Consider the following 24,187-nt stretch of genomic DNA (forward strand, 5'->3'; position numbering starts at 1 on the left):
TCTACCTTGGCTGTTACTCTCCTGGGAAAACTCTCCACTCCAATGAAGCCCTGCAGCCACTTCAAGAGGGAAAGACCTGAAAGCCAGAGGCTTACATGACAGTACTAGGATTTCCTAGTTTGTACTCAAAATTCTCACTCATTACACAATCTACAACCAAGAAACCTGAATGCTTTCTTTTGTCTTCGCCAACACTTGAGTATCCCAAGCCAAGACAGGCTGGTACCCTTAGAAATAACATTACACGACAGCCTACCCAAACTCTGAGGCCACTGGATTCCAATGAGATGTTCCCGGCTGGACTTCGGGGTTTTACAGACACAGTGCTGTAAGCACCATGGTGCACCAAGGCCAGTGCAATACAGACTCCTAGCAATCGAGAGTATTTCCAGACTCTCCAGGGAGGTCACGCGCTTTGCTTCAAGACTCTGTCTTTAAAGAAAGAGCTGAGCAACCACAAGGCAACTATATAGACACTTCACTCTCACAGAAGCACATTCCTCTGTCTCGTCAGGTAAAATACAACCTTCCGACTCCACATGAGAGCTCTCGTACACGGTTGCTTTGTTGTTTATTTCTCCCACCGACTGTGGGTAGAACACAATGGAAACCTCTTTGCATCCAGGTTGCCAGTTGAGTTCAATGCTGTACTTCAATGCTAGACCGAGGCCCAGTAATCAACAGATGGTTTGACTATGCTAGAAGAGAGATCATAGGAAGCTCAGCATGCTCACCTTTTTAAAGCATCAGGCCCATCTAATGTTTACCCTATGGTCACTTCATTCAAACCCACTGAGTGGAATCGGAACCTGGCAGCCATCACTAGTCTTTTGGTGTCTCTGAATTTGACTGTTCTAGGACCCCAAGTAAGTAGATGGACACAGGACTGGTGGCTTTGGGACTCAGGCTGGTTGTTTTGTGACTGGCTTATTTCACCAGGCAGTATGTCTTTATGATGATGACGGTGATGAGGCTGATGATGATGGTGACGGTGGTGACAGTGGTGGTGTTGACAGTGTTGATGGTGTTGATGGTGATGATGGTGATGATGATGAGGCTGATGATGATGGTGACGGTGGTGACAGTGGTGACGGTGGTGGTGGTGATGATGATATGATGATGTTGATGATGATGGTGGTGATGGTGATGATGATAATGATGGTGGTGATGATGATGGTGATGATGGTGACAGTGATGGTGGTGATGGTGATAATGATGGTGGTGATGATGGTGATGAGGATGATAATAAGGATGACAGTGGTGATGATGATGGTGGTGATGGTGATGATGATAATGATGGTGGTAATGATGATGGTGATGATGGTGATGATGGTGACAGTGGTGGTGGTGATGGTGATGATTATACTCGTTCGCTTTACATCCCACTCACTGCCCCCCTCCCAGTCACCCCCTCCCACAGTTCTTCTTCCCATCTTCCCTCCTCTTCTCCCCTGGGTATTCCCCATCCTGGCATGCCAAGTCTCTGTGAGGCTAGGGAAGCATGTCTTTTAAGGTTCAACCACTTTAAGGCCTATGATAGGACCCCTTCCCTTCGCAGGCTGGATCTCACACCATAAATACTTTGCTCATCCATTCGCTTAATGACCACGTGAGTTATTCTACCTTCTGGTTATTAGTAGTACAGCAAGAGCAGTGTGCAAACACCTGCTCGAATGCCTGCTCTCAGTTCCTGGAGGAACACACCGAGTAGTGGACTTGCGGACACAAATTTTAATTCCCTTTTTTTAAAAAAAAAATCATATGAAAACACCCGCAGCTGTGCCATTTTCTGTTCTTGCTGGCCATGCACAAAGGTTCTGCTTTCTCAAAGTCCCTGCAAACACTTGCAGCAAATCCTTGTTATTTTCTGGGGGGTTTTGTTTTCGGTTCAGAGCAGCATGTGTGTTTTATGTGGTGTAACACAGCTCCTATCTAAGCCAGTGGTTCTGATGGAAAGTGAACTCACTTGGTTACTTTGTACGTAATACACAGAGGTCACCGCTTGTGAATCATTTGGCTGCCAGAGTCCATTCCTGCTCGGTGCCACAAACACTGTTTCTGAACATTTACAATTGCTGCACATTACAAACATCAGGGAGGAAGTTAAAAGGATTCAAGCAGAACCAGGGTGGCAAGGCTTTAATCCCAGCTCTTGGGAAGCAGAGGCAGGCAGATCTTTGTGAGTTCACAGCCAGCCTGGTCTACAGAGTAAGTTCCAGGACAACTAGAGCAACACGAAGAAACACTGTCTCAAAACAAAACAAGACAAAACAAAACAAAACAAAACAAAACCAAGCAGACTGCACCCGTGCAGTGCCAACATTAACCTTTCTGCAAGCGGCCAGGTCGCCAGAAAGAGGCACACCCCAGCAGAGGCGGCTCCCTGTGTCAGTAACTTCAGGCCCGGCTGCTTGTGGGAGTGCATGGAAGAGCCCATGGAAACTGTGTGACAAGGGCCATTAAGACTTGGAAGGAAGGGGGAGTGGAAATGACAGCCATCTGAAGGCAACTGCCTGGCTTCTTCTTTGCCCAACGCTCTAGGAGCCCATAAACCTCGCTGGAGGGAAAAGGATTTATTTTCCAAAGATATAAAATTTTCAGAGCTTTGTGACCTGAGAGAATAAGGCCAGCTGAGAAAACAATTCCCTGAAGCTCAAATCCAGGCCCAGAGAACGAGGCCACCAGAACACTTGCACGTCAGCCTACTGGATGGCGCCAGACGCCTGGGAAGAACCCAGCCCACTTAACTGCGTCTCCACGGGCCAAGCACGAGGCCAGCATAGAGCCGGAGTGGACGCTTCTCTGAAACAACAAAAGCCGTATAGCAAGCTAAGAAGCGAAGATGGGGGCTGCCTTCCGGCTTCGTCCCTTTCGCCCTGACTTGTTTTGCTCCTGGGCTGGGTTTTAATGTTCTAAGGATGATGCCGGGTACACGGTGGCCCTTCACAGAAAATCCCTTGTGATTGTCATGGAGCTATCAGTTTATGGTCCACTCCTGTGTCAGAGCCAGACCTGGAAAATAGAAAATAGTAGTCTGCCTATCATGGGTTTAAGTTCTGTCTTTCTGTCCGTGGCCCACTTCTCCCTGTCTACACTCCTGAGCCTAGTAGCAGCTGTGATCAAGGAACAGCCTCCTTTTTGGCTGTATGGTTACCCTGCATTGTCAAATGCACATATTTAACCCTCCACATAAGCTGTGAAGTAAACAAACCCAAAGGGCAGCAGAGGCATCTGATCTACGTGGGGGAAACATAGCGAATCCGAGCCTCAGTGGTGCAAACGCCTGTCTCCATTCTACTGGTGGCTTCCCATTCCTCCAATGTCACCCACATACATGCTTGCGTCCAAGTCAAAACTCCTATCCTAAAGGACTGTTTCCAATTACCCACTGAGAGGAAAGATGGATCCCAGAGCTAGATCTGCACCATATGCTCTGGGACTGAAAATGGGTTTCACCTGTTTATGGATCCTGTAAAATATGTCCCCACCGTTCTTTGATCCTCTCCACTTTAGCAGAAGGCTACTCTACTTCTCTCCTCGTGGAGGCTGAAGTTGATCACTGGCCCACGATGAGCGAGTGTGTCTGACTTCAGGAGCTGACCGTGTGACTCCTTCTAGGCCCTGTGGAGGCCAGAAGCCGCACGTGAGAAGTCAAGCAGACCTCACAGAACACCAACTGAGACCTCCTGCTGGCAGCCCTGCAAGATTCTGGGGATCTCCAATTTTCCAGACTAGCCAAAGCTACAAAGCAAGTCCATGTCTGGAAGGAAGAAAGGAAGGATGGGGGAGGGCAAGGAGAAAAGGAGGGAGGGAAAGAAGAGGTCGCCTTTGAAAATTCATTATTTTTCCTGAGACTATTAATATAGGCTTCTTTAGTTATAACTATAGATGATAAAAAGGCGAACTTAAGGGGCTGGAGAGATGGCTCAGTGGTTAGAGCACTGTCTGCTCTTCCAGAGGTCCTGAGTTCAAATCCCAGCAACCACACGGTGGCTCACAACCATCTATAATCAGGTCTGGTGCCCTCTTCTGGCCTTCAGGTGCATACATGAAGGCAGGAAGCTGTATGATGTATACATAATAAATAAATAAATGTAAAAAAAAAGGCGAACTTAAGAGTTATTCATAGATTCTCATCCAGAACAAAACATAATTTAACATAATTTTCTGTTTTCTGTTTGTGTGCTTACTTTAGAAGAATGAGTTCATACTGGAATCTGTTTCTTGTCATTAAATGATGCTATATGTTGTTTTAGAGTTCAGGGTGCCTTCCTGGAATGCTATCTCAAGTCACCAGGCATACAGGCTGGAGGGAGGTCTCCTCCACTGAGGTCATGGTGCTCATGCTGCAGAGGACACAAGTTTGGTTCTCAGCAGCCACACCAGGCAGCTTGGAACTCTCTGTGACTCCAGGGGTTATAATGCCATCGTTTGGACTTCTCAGTTACCTATACACAGACACAGACACACAGACATGCATGCGCACACGCACGCACACACACACAGACACACATGCACACACACACACACACACACACACACACACACACACACACACACATGAATGCACACACTCCACATTATGCCTGTCTGTCTGCTTTTTCTTTCGTACACATTCAAATCTTCAAGTCACTAGATGTTCATCCACAACAATGTCTGAGATGGCTGTGGAATAGTTTATTATTTAAGTGTCCCTAAATATACTTAGCCGAGCTCCTTTTATTAAAAGGGACCTAAGCCCTATCACCTGCCTCACTTCTGGGCTGCAGTCGCCACACACTTTCTGTATACCTGCCCAGCTCTGGCCTTTGCATAAATTGCTAAGCAAGGAACTGCCAGAGAAGCAAAGATTGGCAGATGCTAGGTAAGCAGTGACTGCTGTACTTACCGAAGGATGACAGAGAGGGGCTAAACAATTCACCCCACCCCTCATCAGACCACACCCATCCGTGATTACTGGTGGAAACAAACCAGTCCCTAGCTACAAAACTGTATCTCAGGGTGGAGTTTCAAAGTGACGGAGGAGAAGTTATTTTGATGGCTGAGGAAACATTCCTCTAAAGTCACACACCTTACTTCAATATTCCTTCCAATTCAGTCTTCCCTGACTGACCTGACCCTGACCCTCTTAGCTCATGCAGGCAGTGACTGGCTGGAGGCAGAGGCCATCTTTGCAGTGGAATGAAGCTTTAGAAAGTGTGGCATAACCTCTCATGAGCTTCCACACATTTAGGAAGTATCTTGAGCAATGTGCCTGGTTCCCAGAAATAGCCCCACTATGTGTCATTCTGTAACCCTAGCTATTCACCCAATTGACCTACTCAAACTTCTTAGCACCAAGCATAGTGGGCAACCTGATCAGACAGGGGACAGGTTACAAGGTGTGTTCCTCTGAAGTCTGAAAGACCTGTTCACCGTCCTGAAGTATCAGACAGGGGACTGCTGGCCAAGATCACCCAGATCAGTGGACAATGGACCAGTAAAACAGCTGCAAATTTCTACATTTCTCCCTTAGGGGACACATTTCTAGACTGGGGTATATATTACAAACAATATTAGATATTTTGTTTCTATTGATTTGTATATCCATGTATGGCGTGATGTGTATGAGAATTTGGGCGTGCATGTGTTAGTATAGGCCCATGTATGCCACAGTGTGTGACTGGAGGTCACAGGTCAACTTTGGAGCATTAGTTCAGTGTCCACCTTGCTTGAGGCATGGTCTCGTTTGTTATTTCTGCTGCTGCGATGTGCACTTCAGGCTAGCTGGCCTGTAAGCCTTCGGGTGACTGTCCTGCCTCTGCGTCCCCACTCTCTGCAAATGTACAGATTATAGACACATGGCACTGTCCCAAACTCAGGCTGGCACAGCAGACACTTTCCCCACTGAACCATCGGTGCCTCAATATCAAGTAGTTCTGAGATAGCAACAAGGTTTTTTATGACTGTCTCCCTTTGGATGCTCACCAACAGGCCCAGACACATGTAGGGTTCCTCTGATTACTTATAAACCTTCATTTTTTTCCTCATGTGTCCCAAGTCTTTGCCAACTGCAGATTTTTTTCTCTGCAATTTGCTCACATCGAACTATTCGTATCCTTAAGGTGTGGACAGAAGGATTTAAAATTGCCATCTTCACAGGGGAACATGTACATTGTCCCCAAATACACTATTTGTCCCCAAAGAGCCAATTACTTGATCTTAATACATAAATATTATTTATCAAAATCCGTAAAGAGGAGCCGGGTGGTGGTGGCACATGCCTTTAGTCCCAGCACTTGGGAAACCGAGTCAGGCAGATCTCTTGAGTTTCAGTCCAGCCCGGTCTACAGAAAGAGTTCCGGGATAGCTACAGAGAGAAACTGTGTCTAGAAAAACAAACAAAGCTCTTCAAGGGGAGTTCAAAAGGACTTGGAAGGAGAAAGCACTCATGTAGGTGTCAGGAAAACCCTTTGAACTCAGAGGCCATGCTGTCAAGGAGAGGGCTGGAATCAAAGGTTCCCGAATCCCTTCCTGGCCACAGCCACTTTGGGACTCCCAAAGGCCTTCTGTATAGACTATCTCGAGGCTCAGGAAGGACAGCCAACCAACCTGACCAACATGCACCTAAGCCGAGGCTTGGATGTGGCCACATGGCCAGGTTCCGTGTGGGAACCAGAACCCTCTTCACTCTGCAACAGCACAGCACCATGGTCATCAAGGGTCCGCCCACGGTGCCTTTCCCAGGTTCTGCACATCGGGCAGCCATCAAAAAGAGCTGCCTCCCTACTGAAGCATTCTTCCTCATGGAGGCAGAGCGACACGCTGAACTCGAGCTAGCACTCAAATGCCAGCCCTTTAGTTCCCTCCGTCTGCGTTCTTTACCCTCAACATCACAGCTCCAGCTGCATGGACACCACAGTATTCCCTCTGTGTCCGTGTGGGTTTAGCCCATCTAAGAAGACTCCTGATTTCCGGTGCCTGGGCTGGGAGCCAGGGCTTCGTCCCTGGGTTTCCCCGGCGCTAAGCAGAGCATGCGAGTTCAGTAACAATTGCTCCAGCTGAGAGGGCAAAGCTGATGTCCCTCACGTCACATGCCGGAAGAATGACTTCTACCAAAGGATGAATAAAACGTGGTTGTTTTGCATAAACTCAGCTCATTTCTTTTCCCCAACCAAACTGTAGTAGTAAAGACTTGATTAGGCTGAATGGTGAATTAGGCTTACAGTAGAACAAGGGTTCAAACTCAGAATGTAGTCTTAGATTCCCTTTGAAATTACCACGTGGCCATCTCTCCTTGGTCACCGAGACCATTTATTTATTCCTAACATTCTAGGACTAGCCAGATGACATCAGGGTGCACAGAGACAGCCAGGCCTCCCTACTGTGTGGCACGGGCTTCGTTGAAGATGGACTCTCATTAGATTTTGGTCTCTGAAATTCCCCCATCAATATTTCCAGCATCTGGCTCAACACCATCCCTATAGCTGTCTGTACCCCAAAGTTCTAGCAATGAGTACCCGTAATCAAAGGCAAGGAAAACAGAAGCCACTCTGCAAACACATCACTGTATTTCTTAAATGACACCGCTATGCCTTTCCCTTCCCGTAGGAGTACAGTACGACCTACACCCCATGAAGCAGACACCCTCAACAAGTAACTGTCATGGTGTTCCAAAGGTGAACTGGGTACAGTCAGATGCTTTGATGAAGCTGAATTCATTTTTACTTTCTGTAAGTATGTGGTACATTGCATATGGGGCATGTCCCTGCTACTGTGGATGTGTACACACATGGTGGCGACATGGTTGGCATTCGGTATCTTAATTGCTCGCTACCTTTAGCTTTTGAGACCCACAGTCTCACGGAAATGGAAACATTGATTTGGCTAGCTGGCTGGCCAATGGGCTTCAGGGATCTGCTGGTCTCTACTCCACTTCTGGGATTACAGGTGCACACAGCATCATCTAGCTCTCTATGTGAGTGCTGGGGATTTGAACTCAAGTCCCCATGCTTGCAAGGGGCAGGCACTTCACAAAGTAAGCTATCCTCCCAGCCTCTGATGAGCTCGGTTTTAAGGTAAATATTTGTTCCTGCTTCCAAGGGACAAAGTTGAGTTTCGTGTACACGGTTGAGTCCCTTTGCTTACAGGGACACCACACCATGCCTTCGCTACCTATACACCCTACGGTTGAGGCAACTTCTGCTCCACTGAGTGGAGGGAATTACTAAAAGCCACTGCCTGAAATTGGTGCTGTGTAGGTTGCCCCGTGGAATGTTCCTCATTGTGGATGTCGTACGAATTCCCAGAGATTTCAAGCTGTTTTTACCTCCATCTCAAATTTATCCTACTAATTTTATTGGATTTTTTAACATCTCCTCCCTAGCATTTACTACTCAGGAAGGCAAGCCATTTCCCGAGTCTTGCTTTACCCAATGACTTCCTTTATTCCCTAGGGATGGGGCGGATTCTAAGCTCTTTCATCTGTCCTGGTACCAAGAGCTTGTTGGCTACATTCAGAATTCTGAAGGAGACCTACAAAAACCAACACCACAGCTCATCCCCACTGACTCCTAGGCATGCGTGTGCCATGCGTTATTACAGAGCTATCCTGTGTGATGATGACCGTGGGCTACAGTGTTAGAAGGATGGCGTTTGTTGAACACTTGCTAGGTCCGGGGCAATGAACATGGGCATGAATTAGCTCTAGGTCTAAGCATATTTTATGTCCATTTTCCCAGTGAATGGAGTGAGACTTGCAGAGGTTAGAAGTCCCTTGGCTAGAAGCAGAGAAGCTTGGATGACATCCCAGGCCCCATTCTTTACGGGGAAGCTCAGCTTATGTGAACCTTGTGCTAAGAGTTCCTAGACACATAAAGAACAGGCCAGCCCAGCCTAGTGATACGCCTGGCTAGACACTGACAGTAGATGTGAGAGAGTGGGCACGGGCAACCACCAAACATCTCAATAAGAGGCGCCCATGTGGTGAGAAGGGAAGGTGCTGGGGGAGCCCTGGAGTAGAAGGACGTGTGTCCGGCTGTGACAAGAAAGACCGAGGATGAATGAAAGATCACCTCTACCTGTGAGCTCCCATCACAGCAACCCCACATGACAGCTGCTATTTCCTAACCAGGTCTCTTCCTCCCTGTCCTTCCCAGCTTCCCCACAGATGTAGCTTGCCTATCCTACGCCATTGCTGATCGTCTGGGGGAACACCAATGATGTGCGCCCCCACAATGCTTTGGTTCAGGCTAAGGCAGCAGCAGCACTGGACTGGACTGGAATTGGAGCTACGAGAAGTTAGAAACCTACACAGAAGATTCTAAGGCGCCTGACAGTGAGGAGGAGCACCTGAGCTCTTGCCGTTGCCATAGCGATAGACAATCAGAGCAACACAAGCAAATGGCATTGTGGGTGGGAAGCAGAGGCCCTGTGACTATGAAGGCCTAGGAGGCAGCCCAAGAAGATGGCTTCAGAGTGGACACCCACCTTTTTAGCTGCTCTGTGTTGAAATCCTTTTTCTCTCCAAGAGAAGCCCTGCTGCAGGGCTCCTGGGAGCCAGGTTTGCTGCAGAAACTGGAGAAGTTAATACGTCTCTCCCACTTGGCAGTCCTTGCTCAGATGAGTGACCTCCCACAGTCGGGTGGTCCCACAGGGATGGTTTGATAATTCTGCCCATACGTTCGAGGCAGCTTGTGGTGAAGAAGTATAACCTGGACTCATCCTCCTGTGGCCTGGCAGAGGCCAGTGCTCCCGACTGATAATTCCTTAGTTAGGCAATGAGTTTCCAGTATGTTCTTTTAGTCAGAATCACTTTCCATTACCCGAGGGCAGCTGACTGGTACTGATGTCAAACCCAACCTATTCTTTATGCTCCTCCCCAGTCCCCTTCCCCAAATCCCCAAGACAACAGAGCCTCATGCTTTGCTGAATAACTGGAGTCTGTATGAACGCATTCATGCAGTACTTAGCCTGGGCTTGCAACATGTAGGCAGCATTTCCAAGGACCAATTGCTCTGTAAAGAATCTCAGGACTGGGCTGACATCTTCAAAACCTCCTTCCGCTATCCCCTGCCTCTTAGAAGCCTTAGAACACGGAGCTGGTAAAGTGTGCTAGGTAGGTGCTCTGCATGTGGGAACAGTGATCTGAATGTATTTATTCCATGAGAATCTAAAATTCTCCCCCTTAAAAGCCATCATCCCTTTTGCCTTGAAAACTTAGTAAAATTACTGAGAAATAAAGAAAAAGAAGAGAGATATAGCACATGTGGTAGTTGCTTCAAAGTAATCCATGAGACAGGAAAATAACAAGGACTTTTGTGTCTTTGGGTTCTGGTATCAAAACTCAAACTGTTGTAAATCAAAATCATTGCAAGAAAAGTGGGGAGGGTCTAGAAAGATGGTTCAGCAGGTAAAAACGCTGTGCAAACCTAATCACCTGAATTCAGTCCCTAGATCCCACAGGGAAGTTGTCCTCTAACATCCACAGGCGCATTCCATGCCACATGCCACCTGTGCTCTTTAGTATGCACACAATAAGTGTTTTAAAATGCTCCAAAAATTGTACTGTGCAGAAAATGGTCATTGTTTCTCAATAAACACATTTATAGCCATTTATAATATGACCACGTACAATGTAACCATTCACAACACAGCCTTTTACATTGTATCAGGTTTTAAGTGATCCAGTGATTTAAGGCACACAGGAGGATGTCTGTGCTATAAGCAACCACTCTGCCATTTACAGAGGGGACACTAGCAGTCGAGGCTTGGGTGTCCATGGTGGCAGCTGAGACCTGGAACCAATATTCCACAGAAGACCAAGAGACAGTCACATAGATGGAGCCACTTAGCAAACGCAAATGCTAGAGTTTGAATCCTGACTGTCACCCAACGACTGTGTGTTACCAGCTTATCCGCTGGCCCAGAGGTTCTCCACCGCCCTAATGCTCCAACCCTTTAATACAGTTCCTAGTGTTGCAGTGACCCCAACCATAGAGTTATTGTTACATCATAACTGTAACCTTCTGTTATGAATTGTCCTATATACAGGATATTTGCTATGTGGCCCTGTGGAAGCTCTGAGAATCGTTGCCCTAACCTAACCCTATTGTAAGGTGCAGAGGCTTTAGGAAGCAGGGCATAGAGGAAGAATGTTAGGCTATTGGATCAGTTCCTTGAGGACTGGATCAATCCCTCCTCTTCCTGCTTTTTGTTCTCAGCCATCAAGGGGTAAACAGTTGCCTCTGCTATATACTCCTACCTCATACAGGCCTAAAAGCAATGTGGTCAACCAACGATGGACCAAATGCTCCAAGACTGTGAGCCGGATTAACCTTTCTTCTTCTTAAGTTGATTTACCTCTGGTATTTGTTACAGTCAAAGAAATGTCTAAGATAGTAGATAACTCTAGGCATGCACAGATGGGATTACATAATTCTTCTTACTATTGATACAAAAATTTCCCTATTAAAAACATACATATTAAATCCTCACTATCAAAATTAAATGATTATCTCTAAGAGTTCTAGCACAAATGTGAGGTGGATTCACATTTCGGGTGATTCCGATAAGTAATGACTCCAGGGCAGATAAGCAAGGGTTGGCCTCATGTTATTAGGAAAAGCTGGGATTTAGTAATAATGCTAGCCCTCTACATTAGTAAGTGCTTACAGAGAACAAAAGGCCTCTAATAAGGGATCTGCACTGAGGGATTTGATCCCCAAGAGCCCAACAGCAGGGAGAAAGGCAGTGGGTCTATCCACTGATCGGCCCAGGCAGTCTTGTGCATCTCCTTGGTAAGCGGAGGAGGCCAAGTGCTAGCTAGGCCTGTGTACATACAGGAAGCTACACGCCATACTATGACTTCAAGTTTAATCAAAACACATAAACATGGAAAGAGCCAGGAAGAGTCTGCTAGCTGTGCAGATGGCAAGCCCACCTTCCAGAAAGCTTGCTCAGTTCTGTAACTCACTACTGAGTGGAGTCCGTGAATAATACGGGGGCTGAGTTCTCCCCGGATAAGGGAGGGAATCTGTGAGCATTGAGCTCAGAGCTTTCTCCATAGCTGATGCCCCTGCCCTGACTCAGTCTTAAATTGTGACCCAGCAAAACGCTCCAGATTCTCGCCACGAACTCAGATAATGAAGGCAGAAATTTCAAAGTGGTGGAAGATTCAGTACAGAGTCGACTCTGTGTCTGAAGTGCCTTCCTATTCTCCTTTGCTTATCTGCCTCCAGGGAGCTGTCTACCAGACCTGGTCCTGCAGTCCTGAGGAGGTGCAGCAAGCCTTTCCCCTTCCTATTCCCATCATGCTCTGCTCAACTGCAGATGCCAGATACATTTCCCTCTGAAATACTCCTCCCTTCCTTCAAGGCACTCACTCACCAAAGACCCCAACCTCCCTAGTCTACATTTTCTGTGAACGATACCATCTGTTTCTGCAAGAGGTCAATACAAATGAGATATGATCTACAATGAACACTTTATAATCGCTCTGATTTCCAGTCATGGACACAGGCCCCTCTAGGGAGCTCCTGAGATGGCCCAGATGGGTTACCGGGAGAGTCCTTTGATCCACAGGGTCAGGGTCGCCATGCTTATGGTTCTCTGTAAGGGGCAGGTGCCACATGTACTTCAGGAAAGCCCCTCGCTGTGCCAGAGACTCCTGACAGAGGCAGCTTCTTACAAGTGAAGAAAACCTCTTCCCCACAGAACCAGTTCTTCAGAGTAAACATTTTCAGTAGCTGGGAAAGTCTCCTTCTTCGTTTTTAGGAAGTGGCATTTTCTGTGGTCAGGCAAGTTTGACCTTCCCACCCAGAAGTTGACAGCAAACGTCGGCACCCATGCAATCAGACAGAGCTTGAATGTATAATTTCCCTTCATAACAGCCAACGAGACTGGGGTTCTTCAGAGAGGCTAAGAGGAAGCCAAAGTACCGACCTGTGCCCTCTGGCTGCCCACTGATGGCACTGTCCACACAAGACAGAAAAGAGTTCACAATTATTCTATACTCTAGCTTACTTCAATTCTGGCCTCCTCTGCCAACCCTGGAAACAAGGGTCCACTTGTTTCTCCTGATCTGACACACAAGGGCTTTTCCTATACCCTACCACCTTTCTGTATGCTCACTAAACCTGAAAGGGATGGAAAGCCAGATCCCCATCCCTCAGAAGCCTTGCAGCCAGACTTCTGGAGACGGTTTTGGTCTAGCCAATAAGACTCATGTTTGTAAAATTCAGAAAAATGAAAGGGAGTTCGTACTTGAGTGGCAGCTGCTCAGAGCACCTGGCTTTTGTACAGTGGCTTTCATAGCCACCGTTCCGGCTTTGGGGAGCAGTTTTCATGGGTGCTGGGAGGTAAGACTGAGACATTGGTTTGCAGGGTTTGCTCTGATAGATGTGGCATGATCTAGACCAGTCATGGCTGTGGGACCATTTCAATCACCACAGTTGCAAAATGGTTCTGAAAAAAAGCAGATTTAGAGAGAGCAGTTTCCTGTAGGAAGCTGGTTCCTCTGTGGTCCAGTTCTTTAATATATATAGTTTAAGAGTTATTCCTGAGAGCCAGAGAGACCTCCATTCAGAGAACGGTGTCTTTGGAACATTTGGTCGTTTCTCAAGCCATCCTGTCCCCTACAATAAGCCCCTTTCTTCTCTACCTTTCTATAATGGACTCTGCTTTTCCACAGCTGACCCTTGAACCACAGCCCGACTCAAGTTGTACTCCAACAAGGAGAATCCTACTTTCCAGACTGGCCTTTCTGGTTGCAGATTCCAAAGGTAGACCACCGTCTACATTCCATTCAGATGAGAAGCCACCTGTGTGGCCGGCTGAGGCCACAATTCTCAAGCATGACTTGAAAGCTGTTTTTCTTACAACTGGATGCTTCCTGAGCAGTAATGAACTTGGGTCTCCTTGGGAAGAAAGGACAGTATGAGCCCCTGTCAGCAACAGAAGCTTCGTCAACCAGGCAACAGCAGCTACAAGCCAAAGCAACACACCTGAGTTCTAACCCAACCCACGTAAAAGGTTGTACTTCACCTCCCACTCCTGCTTTAAGGAGAGAGTGACATTGCGTTATAGGAAGATGGGAGGAGAATAGGCCAGGGAGGTCTTTGAAGAAAACATTTATCACTACTAATATTTTTACTGACACCAAGAATCATAAGGAGAGAGAATCCCTTACCCACACACTTAAAGACACCTGGTAAATCTCTAATGCTCATAACGTCGGCATATTGGCGTTTAGGGACAGAGTTTTATAAGCTTCCTTAAAAGCCAGGATGCTCAAAGTGCAAGGCCTTGTTTAGATTACAGCCACGCACTGTGAGGTTGGAAGAAGCACAGTGTTTGTCTCCACCAGGGCTGGTGAGATTCACTTCAGGATTGTTTTCCCTTCCACAGCTCTTGAAGACTGTTGTAATGCTTGAACTCCATGTTACGGAGGATGGCAGTTTCGATGCTGTTCCCATTTTGAAGCATCCCTCTTCAAAACAAAACCAGCAACCCTCTAGTTTTTGGTTTTAGTTTTGGTTTTTTTTTGGGGGGGGGGGGCGTTGATACGCAGAGATGAGACCTGGTCTCCTTTAAGCTTCACATCCCACTCGTCCTTTATAGGGTGCCTCTCTGAGACAACAGACAGCTGTGAAACATGTGTGTCTTCAGACAACTCAGGCAGGCAGTAACTGAGGCACTCACTGGGGACTTGGATAGGGAAAGGCACAGAATGGCCTCATTAGTAGGGGTTTTGGGGGCTCAGGAGAGGAGTCACCTCACTGAGCACCTCAGGATCCATCATGGGGACCCCAGAGCGCAGACAAGGTAGGTCAGGACTACACCTGTCAGAAGAGCTAGGTTGGTGCACACACAAAGAACCCACGAGACAACAGAGTCCACACAGACTCCCTGGGTTTCCTCTCAGGAGCCCTAGTGCATACAAAATACCACTTAGCTCTTTAAATTGTCTTAGCCATGACACTTTGGTAAAATAATATTAAAATACATTTTTAAACATATCTACATTTTTAAAAAAGACATAAAAACAAAACAAAGAAAGAAACAACAGTGGCAGCAGCACCAACAACAAAACAAGCTACACAACTGTGCAGATTAAAAAGGAAAACCTAAGCAGAGCGCTTTCGCCCTGGGCGGAAAGCGATGGGCTGTTCTGACCTGAAAATATTCATTTAAGGTGTTTGAAGCATTTCCTTTCTCTAGAGAACTAAACCCCGTCTGTCCTCATGAACAGGTAAAGAAATCCCGGTAGAAAATGACAATACAGTGCTTCGACAGCCAGCCGGGCTGACTGCAATCCAACAGGTCCACGGATTCTCATAAGTGAACTGATTTCCTTTAAAAGATGAGGTCGGCTCAGCCTGATGTGTTCACAGGAAGGCATGCTCTACGGTCTACAGAGTCACCCTCTGCAACCCAATAAACAGCAGTGGCTTCCCCCAAGGACACAGGGGAATGAGCTGCAAGCATAAATGTCACAGGCGGGGGCTCAAAAAAAAACAGGCCTTCCAGAACAGCATCACTGTATTCTGAGGATCAAGAAAAAAAAGAGAAGAAAAGAAAAGGAAAGGAAGCTCTGCCGGGTCCCTTTCCTACAGACACACACATCATAGGGTGCAGAAGCCACGTGACATGATTACATTTGACTGGATGGACCAGTGGAAAACCACAGTATTAACAACATAATTCTGAGGAGAGGTTCATCCTGCCAAATGCAGGAGATAATCCTGAAAGCTTTGGACCAGTAGGCACAGCTTTCAACATTAGATTTATACGCTGGAGTACCAGGACGGGAGAAAGGATCTCCCTGCTCATTGCTGCTCAACATTTGTAAGCTACCCTAGGTCTTCATCATCAGGGCTCCTGGATACATACACTCACACACACACACACACACACACACACACACACACACACACACACACACACACACACACAGCCTATATAAAATAGTTCACATGCAGCTTATATAACTAGCTATATGCATTTCTCTGTGGCCATGTAAATGTACCCAGGCACATGGATGTTTCTAGAGGTAAACAAGTCACCTCTGGGCAGTGTTCCTCACCTGCTACCCTTTCAACGTTTACGATATGCATTTTAACGTATTGGAAAACTTAGCCATGATTGTTTTTATAAAATCGCTGCAAGAGCCCACAGGCCCACATCTCTGAAGGTCGCACTGCCAGCCTGGCCCCATCACCAACAGGCTGGAAAGGCGGACATGTTTCATGGCTATAAAACTGAATACAATATAAGGCCAACGCTCTCTCCCTTTAGTCTTGTTGCACTGTCACGGCACTGAGTCAGGATCCTCCCTGCTACAGTCACTGCCCCTATTTTACCTGAACAAACACAGAGGTCCCAGGGGGCAAACAACTGAGGCCTGCCTGGGCCCTCAGGACAAAGAAGCGGGGTGTAGGAGTTGAACCCGAATGGAGGATTCTCTCCTGAAAGGCATCCCTGCCTTTATACAATGGGGCTATTGTGGGAATTATCCTCTCGGAAGGTGAGGCCAACAGAAGAAGGAACATTGCCATCCCAAAGCAGTAGGAGACTCCAGTTCACAGAGATGGAACTTGAACTCAGCCATGACTCCGTGTTCTGACTACTAGCATAGCGGTGATGTCGCTCTCCAGGAATTCATTCTACCTGGTCCTGCACTGGGGTCCCTGATGTTCACAGCAGTCCTGGGTCTATGACAACTTGCATAAATGGATGTTCTAGAGCCCCATACAAGGAGAACAGTCCTGTAGCAGGGCACAAGGCCACTCACTCTGGCAATGACTGCTAGAACAATAGTGCCAAGTCTTAGAAGGCCAAGAGCAGGTTTATAGACCCTGAGCTGCCTTTTCAAAACACCGCACATGTGCTGTCTGTCTGTCTGTCTTTCTGTCTGTCTGTCTATCTATCTATCATCTATCATCCATCCATCTCTGCCGAGAACCGAAAGAAGAAAAGCAACCTCCAAGGAAAAGATTCCCAGACCTCAAATATACCACTCAGGCTAGGAAGGCTGAGAGTCATCCGCCCGCTCTCTTGTTTGGGCCCTGACCCCACACACTGTTCTCACTGTGGCCTTGTTGACAGCTGGACAGGCCAGGCCGGCTTATCCTTCAATCCTTCAAGCACAGCATGGCAGGAATGGAAGGAAATCCTTCCTAGAGACACCAGAGGGACCTTGCAGTCTTGGGTATGCACTGTCAGTCACAAGTGAGACCGATGACGATGACTGGGTGACCACTACTACACTGAGCTCTTCTCATTTCACCAGCTCAAAACACCACACAAATGATTGAGGAGAGGAAGTCAAACATGATGGCTTGGCCCTTGCAGGATGAGGTGTTCTAGACGTCACAGCTGGCTCCTGCAGGAGCACTGGCCTCTGCTGAGCCACCAACAGAAGCTACAATGGTCTTCATGGGATATTCGCCCCCACCCAGAGGCCTGCCAAGAGTCAACCCTCAGCGTCCTCCAGGAGCCTCCAAATCCTTTCCCAACTGCTTTGTAGCATGCCAGCTTTCAATCAATGCAAATGCAGTGACCAGTTAATCTCAATAAAACCCAAATCCATACTTGGCTCTATTCCTGAGCAATCTGTTTAGGGAAGTCCCTAAATGGTAGGGTTGGAATACAGCAAATGCACACATGTACACCCAAGACGCCGAGTAGAGGAGGCAGCTTGCAAAATGCATTCAAATATGAATTCAATATATGAAGCTTTTTTCCCTTTTTTCAACCCAACTAAGTCCAAGGAACCACACATTTGAGCCATGACAGCTCACCACACATTGCTGTGGAGTGTGTAGTTAGTCTGGCTTTGGCCACTACACACTCGATGCTTCCTGAGTGATAGTTAGCCATATCGAATACTGTCCAGTCCGTGTGAATGGAGCTTGCTTGCTCCCACAGAAGCACTTCCTTCCAGAGGTGATGAGAGAGATGACCTGGAGTCAGCTGCTTGAAAAGTGCCATGGTGAACTTTTAAAGCAGAAAGCCCAGTTCTGGCCAAGAACAGTGAGCAGTCATGAATTCCAGCTGGTAAGGTGGAGTTTGACGCCTAATCCAGTGCTACCTGTAGGTGGATTGGCCTGTGGGCATGCCTGCGAGGCATTTTCTTGACTGCTGATTGTACGGCCCACTATGGGTGGTACTATCCCTAGTAAGTGGGTCTAGGCTGTATAAGAAGGTGAGCCTGCAACCAAGTCAGTAAACAACACTCCTCCATCGCTTTATCCTTCAAGTTTCTGCCCTGCTAGAGTATCTGACTTCGCTCAGTGATGCCTTGCAATCTGTAAGCTGAAATAAATGCTTACCTCCCCAAGCTGCCTTTGGTCATGATATTTATCATACCAGCAGAAAGTAAACTGGGACAGGGAGTCAATGAAAATTAAGCCAGTTTGCTAGGGAATCCAGGAATGAAAGATGTCCCAAGTGCTTTGCAATGATAATTTCCCAATGGTCATTTTCTCCTGGAGCTGACTCTGTGATATCTCTTGATCTATTCTGCACCCCTGTGGTTGTTAAGGAGGAGCCAGCACCAGAGCAACTCTGTGGTGAAGCAGCCACCAAAGAGGTGGCCTCCTGCCACTGTGTGGTCTGGAGCGCAGGGGTTGTGTTGACCCATGGCAATGTTTGCTCACAAAACAAGACAAGACAAAACAAATCAAAACAAAATAGCAGCAACAGGAAAGGGAAAAAATGAGATGATTAAAAATATTTTCAAATAATTTAAGTATTGTCCACCAGCCCATTTTAATAGGAATTTCCAACAGGTGAACTTTTAAGAAGGAAATGGTTACAAGTGGATGGTGTGAGGTGTAAAGACTGAAGAGAAATGAGTTGTAACCGATGTAAATACAGCCACATACATACCGTTGCACACAGTGATTATTTCTAAGTTTTTCTTTAATACAATTGAAACTTTCATCAACAGAATGAACATGGTGGAAATAAGTAGAAAATATCTGAAGGTCCTCGTATTCTCCAGAAAGAGGGCCAGAAGTCTGAGTAACTTTAAAACTTGCCAAGTAGGAATGAACATATTTAAGAGGAAAATCCCAATCCTAGAAGAATAGAATTCTTATTTTCTAAACTAGTAAACAGAGAAAAAAGTTTTATTTTCACTCAGAAGTTAAGAAAGACAGAAAGGCAGAAGGACAGATAGACAGAAAGGAAGAATGAACTAAAGGTAGGTCAAGGTCTATGAATGCTGAATTTAACCCCAAATATAATTAGTAATTACACGAAAGATAAGTAATCCAGAAAGTCTAGTTGAAAGATGAAGATGAGAGGTGGGGACCACTCAGCTGCTAAAGAGCCTGTTACACGATACTCAAAGAAACTGATTACTGTCACACACATTGTGACCCTTGTAAGGGGTGAAGATGGGGGCACGTAGATCACTGGAGTCCACTAGCCAGCCACTCTAGCCAATCGTGAATATCAGGTCCAGAAGGAGACACTGTCTCAAGATAATGGGGAATAAGGGAAGATACCCAAGGCTGACGCCCTGCCTTCTACACACACACACACACACACACACACACACACACACACACCACATACATACATATACACACACACATACACAGACACACACCACACACCACACACACAACACGCACATACACCACACATATAACACACACAACACACACCACACCACACACACACACACACCACCACCACCACTACCACAACCACCACCACACTACACACACACCACATACCACACACATATCTCACACACACACACACACACACACAAACACACACATTGCACGTGGAGGTCAGAATTGGTTTTCTAGCATCCAATAATGCTCACAAGAAAAGGTAAAATATAAAGAATGAGATGCTGTTGAGTCATCCAAAATTAACTATCTAGGCAGAATACACAGCTTCTGCTTGGCCTAGCATTGGAAAAGCTGGAGTGATTCAACAGTGTGGGGAGAGGAAGAGTACAGTGAAAGATAGCCTGAGTCAAGCCTGTGGCAGCCCATGCAGCCTGAGTCAGGCCTGCGGCAGCCCATCCAGGAGTTGGCCAGGAGTGGCATACAGAATCTATCCCAAAGGGTACTCCAGGAACAAAGAAGACACCATCGTGTTCTAAAAGGTGCAGGACCACAGGCTGACTCAATTTCAAACACAAATAAGGAACAGCTTGACCTAGTTGGGCAGTGATGTGACTTCAATGTTAGCTCTGAGGTGAAGAATACGTTAGAGACATCCTGGAAAGATCACTGCATGGGTTAGATGACAGTTTGTATCTATCTGATCGGGTAATTTAGATGGATGCTTTGCGGATGAGGACACACTGAAAGATTTAAAACCGGGGAGTAATTTGTTGAGACAGGCACTTACAGCCACTCAGGGAAGGTGGTGGAAATAAAAGGAAAGCCAAGCATGGAATATCAGACAGCCGGCCTCAGCCGCCGAAGCACCTTCTCCTGCCCACAGGTACTTGGAGACAATGGAAGGAGCGAGGATTCCTAAGTCCCCTCAGGGGAGGTCATGACCTGGACAGTAGATGGGGGTTTCAGCATCCACAGAAATGGTTCCCAGGGTCTTTATCAAGTGCCAGAAGCTGCTTCATTTAGAATTATAAAAACCGGCCTGTGACACTAACAAATGTTTGTTAACATCTGCCCAGCGCTAAGGAGAACACAGAAGACTCAGCGCTTTCAGCTGGAAGCCATGCCACTCCTTGTCTGAAATGTGAGTTTGCAAATTCATTTTCTCCAGCAGCCATGACTCTTCCAGAACCTCGTCTAGGCCAAAGGTCAGCTACATGAAGAGTTCTGGGGCATGGAGCTCAGACCCCTGCAATCAGCAGTTTAGCTGGGGACACCCGATCATAAGCTTCCATCACCTCTGACTGGTCTACACTCTTCTGGAAGAATAAAGTCCACCCCATTCTTCGTGCATTCACGTTCATTCATGTATGCATGCATGTTTGCACGTGGGGCGATGGCTTCCATTTTCTCCTCCTCAGACAGTGAGACAGAGTCTCTCGCTTGAGTCTGGAATGCATCAGTTTGGTTAGTCTAGCTGGCCAGCTTGCTTGTCCCTGCCTCCTGAGGGTGGCGGTCACTAGCAGGCCACAGCTTGCCTGAATTTATGCAGGTGCCATGGATCCAAACCCTGATAACTCACTTGTGCTCAGCTAGTGCTCCTGCCCCCCAGCCATATCTCTGGCCCCAAGTTGACCCTTTTTCTACCTAACTACTCTTCCTGGAAATGCAAATCACTGTCAGAGGACTGGAAATGTAATACAAGTTGTCTGTCATGAACTCTCCTCTACTGGAGGCTCCAGACTCCACCCCTGGTCCCTGGGTTTCAAGGTCATCCTCAACAGGCGGCTTCAGAACTGGTCGTCAACTAGAAGGACTAGGAACGGCTCTGGATGTCAAATCAGCAGGCACTGCGTCATAAAAACTGGACTCAAAGCATTAAATGCTAAGGTGGATTAGAGAAGCTGTGAGGGTGATAGCATGTTGATGGTTGAATCTTGGACTCAACAGGAGAATTGCCTCTCCTAGTGAAAAGAAGCTAGTGTTTGGTTCTCTTCTGTTGCAGATGCTGCCTTGCTATTTCTGCTCTGAGGCTCGGCTGGAAGGGCCACCTAAAATACCCACCAGTTCCCAGAGGCCACATCGTCTTCGCTGTCACTCCTGTAGCAGCTGAGGGGACCCATGGAGACAGGTGCGCTCATCTGAAGTTTTGTATGCGTGTCTGCAACGTGTGGCGATTTCACATGGACATATAGACTCCTTTTGTAATTAAAATGGTGCGCTTCTAAAACAAGACAGGATATTCTTACCTGGTATACATGTGGGCCAAAGGGACATAAACTACACCCACAAATAAAAATAAGCCAGAGCCGAAGAGAACGAGGCCTTTCCCTCCTGAGTATCTCTCCCCACCATCTGCTTAGTGGCATATTTTGAAATCTGAGACCTAGTGCTAGCAGTAGGCAGAAAGCAAGACTCCTCTCTGTAAACAGTGCTATGCATCTTGCTGGAGCTGCAAACCACCAGCTGCAGTTAATCAGCAGGGATTTAGATCCCGAAAGGGAGGGGGCTGAGATGGTATTTTAAGTAGTAAAAAAAAAAAAATCTGCGCTGCACCGGAGTTAAATATTTGACTCACCCTATGGCTACACGTCTCTTCACCATTGCCATATCCTTTTTCCTGTGACCCAAGCCAGAGGGGGTGGGGGGGGAGAACAGGAAAGAAGCAGGGAGCCTGGCTAGAAAGGCAGCTGGCAACCTGCTAAGAGGCAAGCTGGGCAAACAACCTTAGGAAGCATGGCCCCCGTGTGAGCTCTTTCCAACAGCACTGCTGCGATCTTCCACCATGCGGATGGTGGAGAGGGAGGTCAGGAGACAGGCATGTTTGAAGCACACCAAATAATTACAGAAAGCCCCGGGGTGGCTGACTCCTACCACCAGCAAGAATGGAACCTTCCAGAAGGTGGGTCAGTGGAAACAACGGATGTGGGTCCAGCAACTTGAGATCTGGCGCGTTGACTACAAGATGGCGGAGAGAAAGAGACTGCCACAAGTCTCTGAGGGAGGCGTTGAGGGCTGTAGGTTTGGAGCAAGTCTGGATGCAAAAGTGGAAGTCGCCCTCACGGTGTAACTTTACAGGCTTCCATACAGAATCCTCTACTGGGCGTGCATCACCAGCTCACCAAGCCTTCCCCAAGCATACCATCAACTGGGGAACACTGGCCCGTTTCACAGCGACAGATGACTGACAAACAGTATGACGGTAGTGTTTGTCCAATATCTCTGCCCTTCAAAACTCCCTTCTAGGACAGCTCCGTGTCCACTGAAGCCAAATGTATCTTCTCCACGGCGCACAAGGCCAGGATGAGAGACTCACATTTTGGAGTTCTTGATCACCTGCTAAAAAGTTTTAGTCCACACTCTATTTTTAATTTATTTCTACACTGAGGGAGGGCATGCTACCAGGAATTGATTCTAGAACCCCACGCGTCCTAGTCAAGTGCTCTACCACTGAGCTACAATCCTGCAGATAGACCTTACTTCACAGTCTGGAGGGACTGGGGGGGATAGCTCTCAGAGAGGAAATGGAGGAGTCTCGTGGGAGGGGAGCCCCAGCCTCCAGGTGACCCCCAGAGATGAGGGGTAACTGAAGATACCACTTAGCAACAAGAAAGGTTCTGGTCTTAGGAGGAGACAAGGATTTCCCGAGGGCTAACCTCAGAAGTCATCATGCTGGACAGTGCCTCTTAAGCTCTCCATCGTAAAGGACCTGTGTTTACATGATCCTACTACATGATTCTATGGGACTTTCCATAGGACCTCATACCATAGACTAGCCACCGATGAGACAACCATCATAGCTGTTTTTCTTAACATTGCTCATCAAGATGAATCTACCGTTGTTGCCCATGAGGACTGTGGCTGTGGTGAACGGCCATAAACATTTCTAAACGCCTCATCTCAGTTCGTCGTCTAATTTTTTTTTACTAACGAGCAGCAGACTGATCGAAGTCCACAGCATTCTTGAATGGCATTTGCGAATGGATTTGGAGCAGACACAGCTCACTAAGGAAGTTGAATGAATGTGTGAGTCCCAGAGAGCTATACCCATTTTACAGATATTTTCAACTGTAATGAAGAATGTCTGGATCCCAGTGTGGTGTCCCATGTCTGTAATGCCCGCATTCTACAGAGCTACATGAAGGACCTTGTCTTGTTAAGAAACAACAAAACAAAAATGGATTTCTGGGTGAGCACTGGCAGAGCTGGGCTCTAATCTGTTAAATTGAAGAGTATGGTCCTTACTTCCATAAACTTGAGTTTCCTTTTTGGAAGACGGTAGGCTAGCAGGATGCAGTCCCTAAAAGTAACCCTGGATCCTGAGCATCGTGCCTTTCTCTCCAGACTCACGACCCCGCAGACTACCTGTGTTCTTAGGAGTCCTCAGCATTTCACCATGAACTACCAGCTCAATATGAAAACACGCTCAAGAGTGCCAAGACATCAAGTTAGACAAGTTCAAAGTGGAACTAAAAACAAGACCCCCTGCTCTTGAAGTCTGCCGTGAGCCAATTGCCATTCTGTTCTTCCAGTTCTCAGAAGCCCCTTGGAGTCCTCACCGACTCCTCCCTAAGTCACCCACTCCACTTCTGTCATGTCAACACACCCCAACCCTATGC

General features: G+C 47.1%; 1 protein-coding gene and 1 long non-coding RNA gene across 3 annotated transcripts in view; one reads left to right on the forward strand and one right to left on the reverse strand.

Moving 5' to 3' along the window:
• The window catches only part of Prkce (protein kinase C, epsilon), a 486,882-nt gene that overhangs the window by 248,982 nt on the left and 213,713 nt on the right, over positions 1-24,187 (reverse strand). The gene's annotated exons all lie outside the window — the stretch shown is intronic.
• LOC134479090 (uncharacterized) lies at positions 11,010-18,319 on the forward strand. The gene is made up of 2 exons (XR_010052159.1): positions 11,010-14,010; positions 15,230-18,319. It is a non-coding gene; the product is annotated as an uncharacterized LOC134479090 (long non-coding RNA).

This window comes from Rattus norvegicus, chromosome 6 (genome assembly GCF_036323735.1).
Source record: "Rattus norvegicus strain BN/NHsdMcwi chromosome 6, GRCr8, whole genome shotgun sequence".
NCBI lineage: Eukaryota > Metazoa > Chordata > Mammalia > Rodentia > Muridae > Rattus > Rattus norvegicus.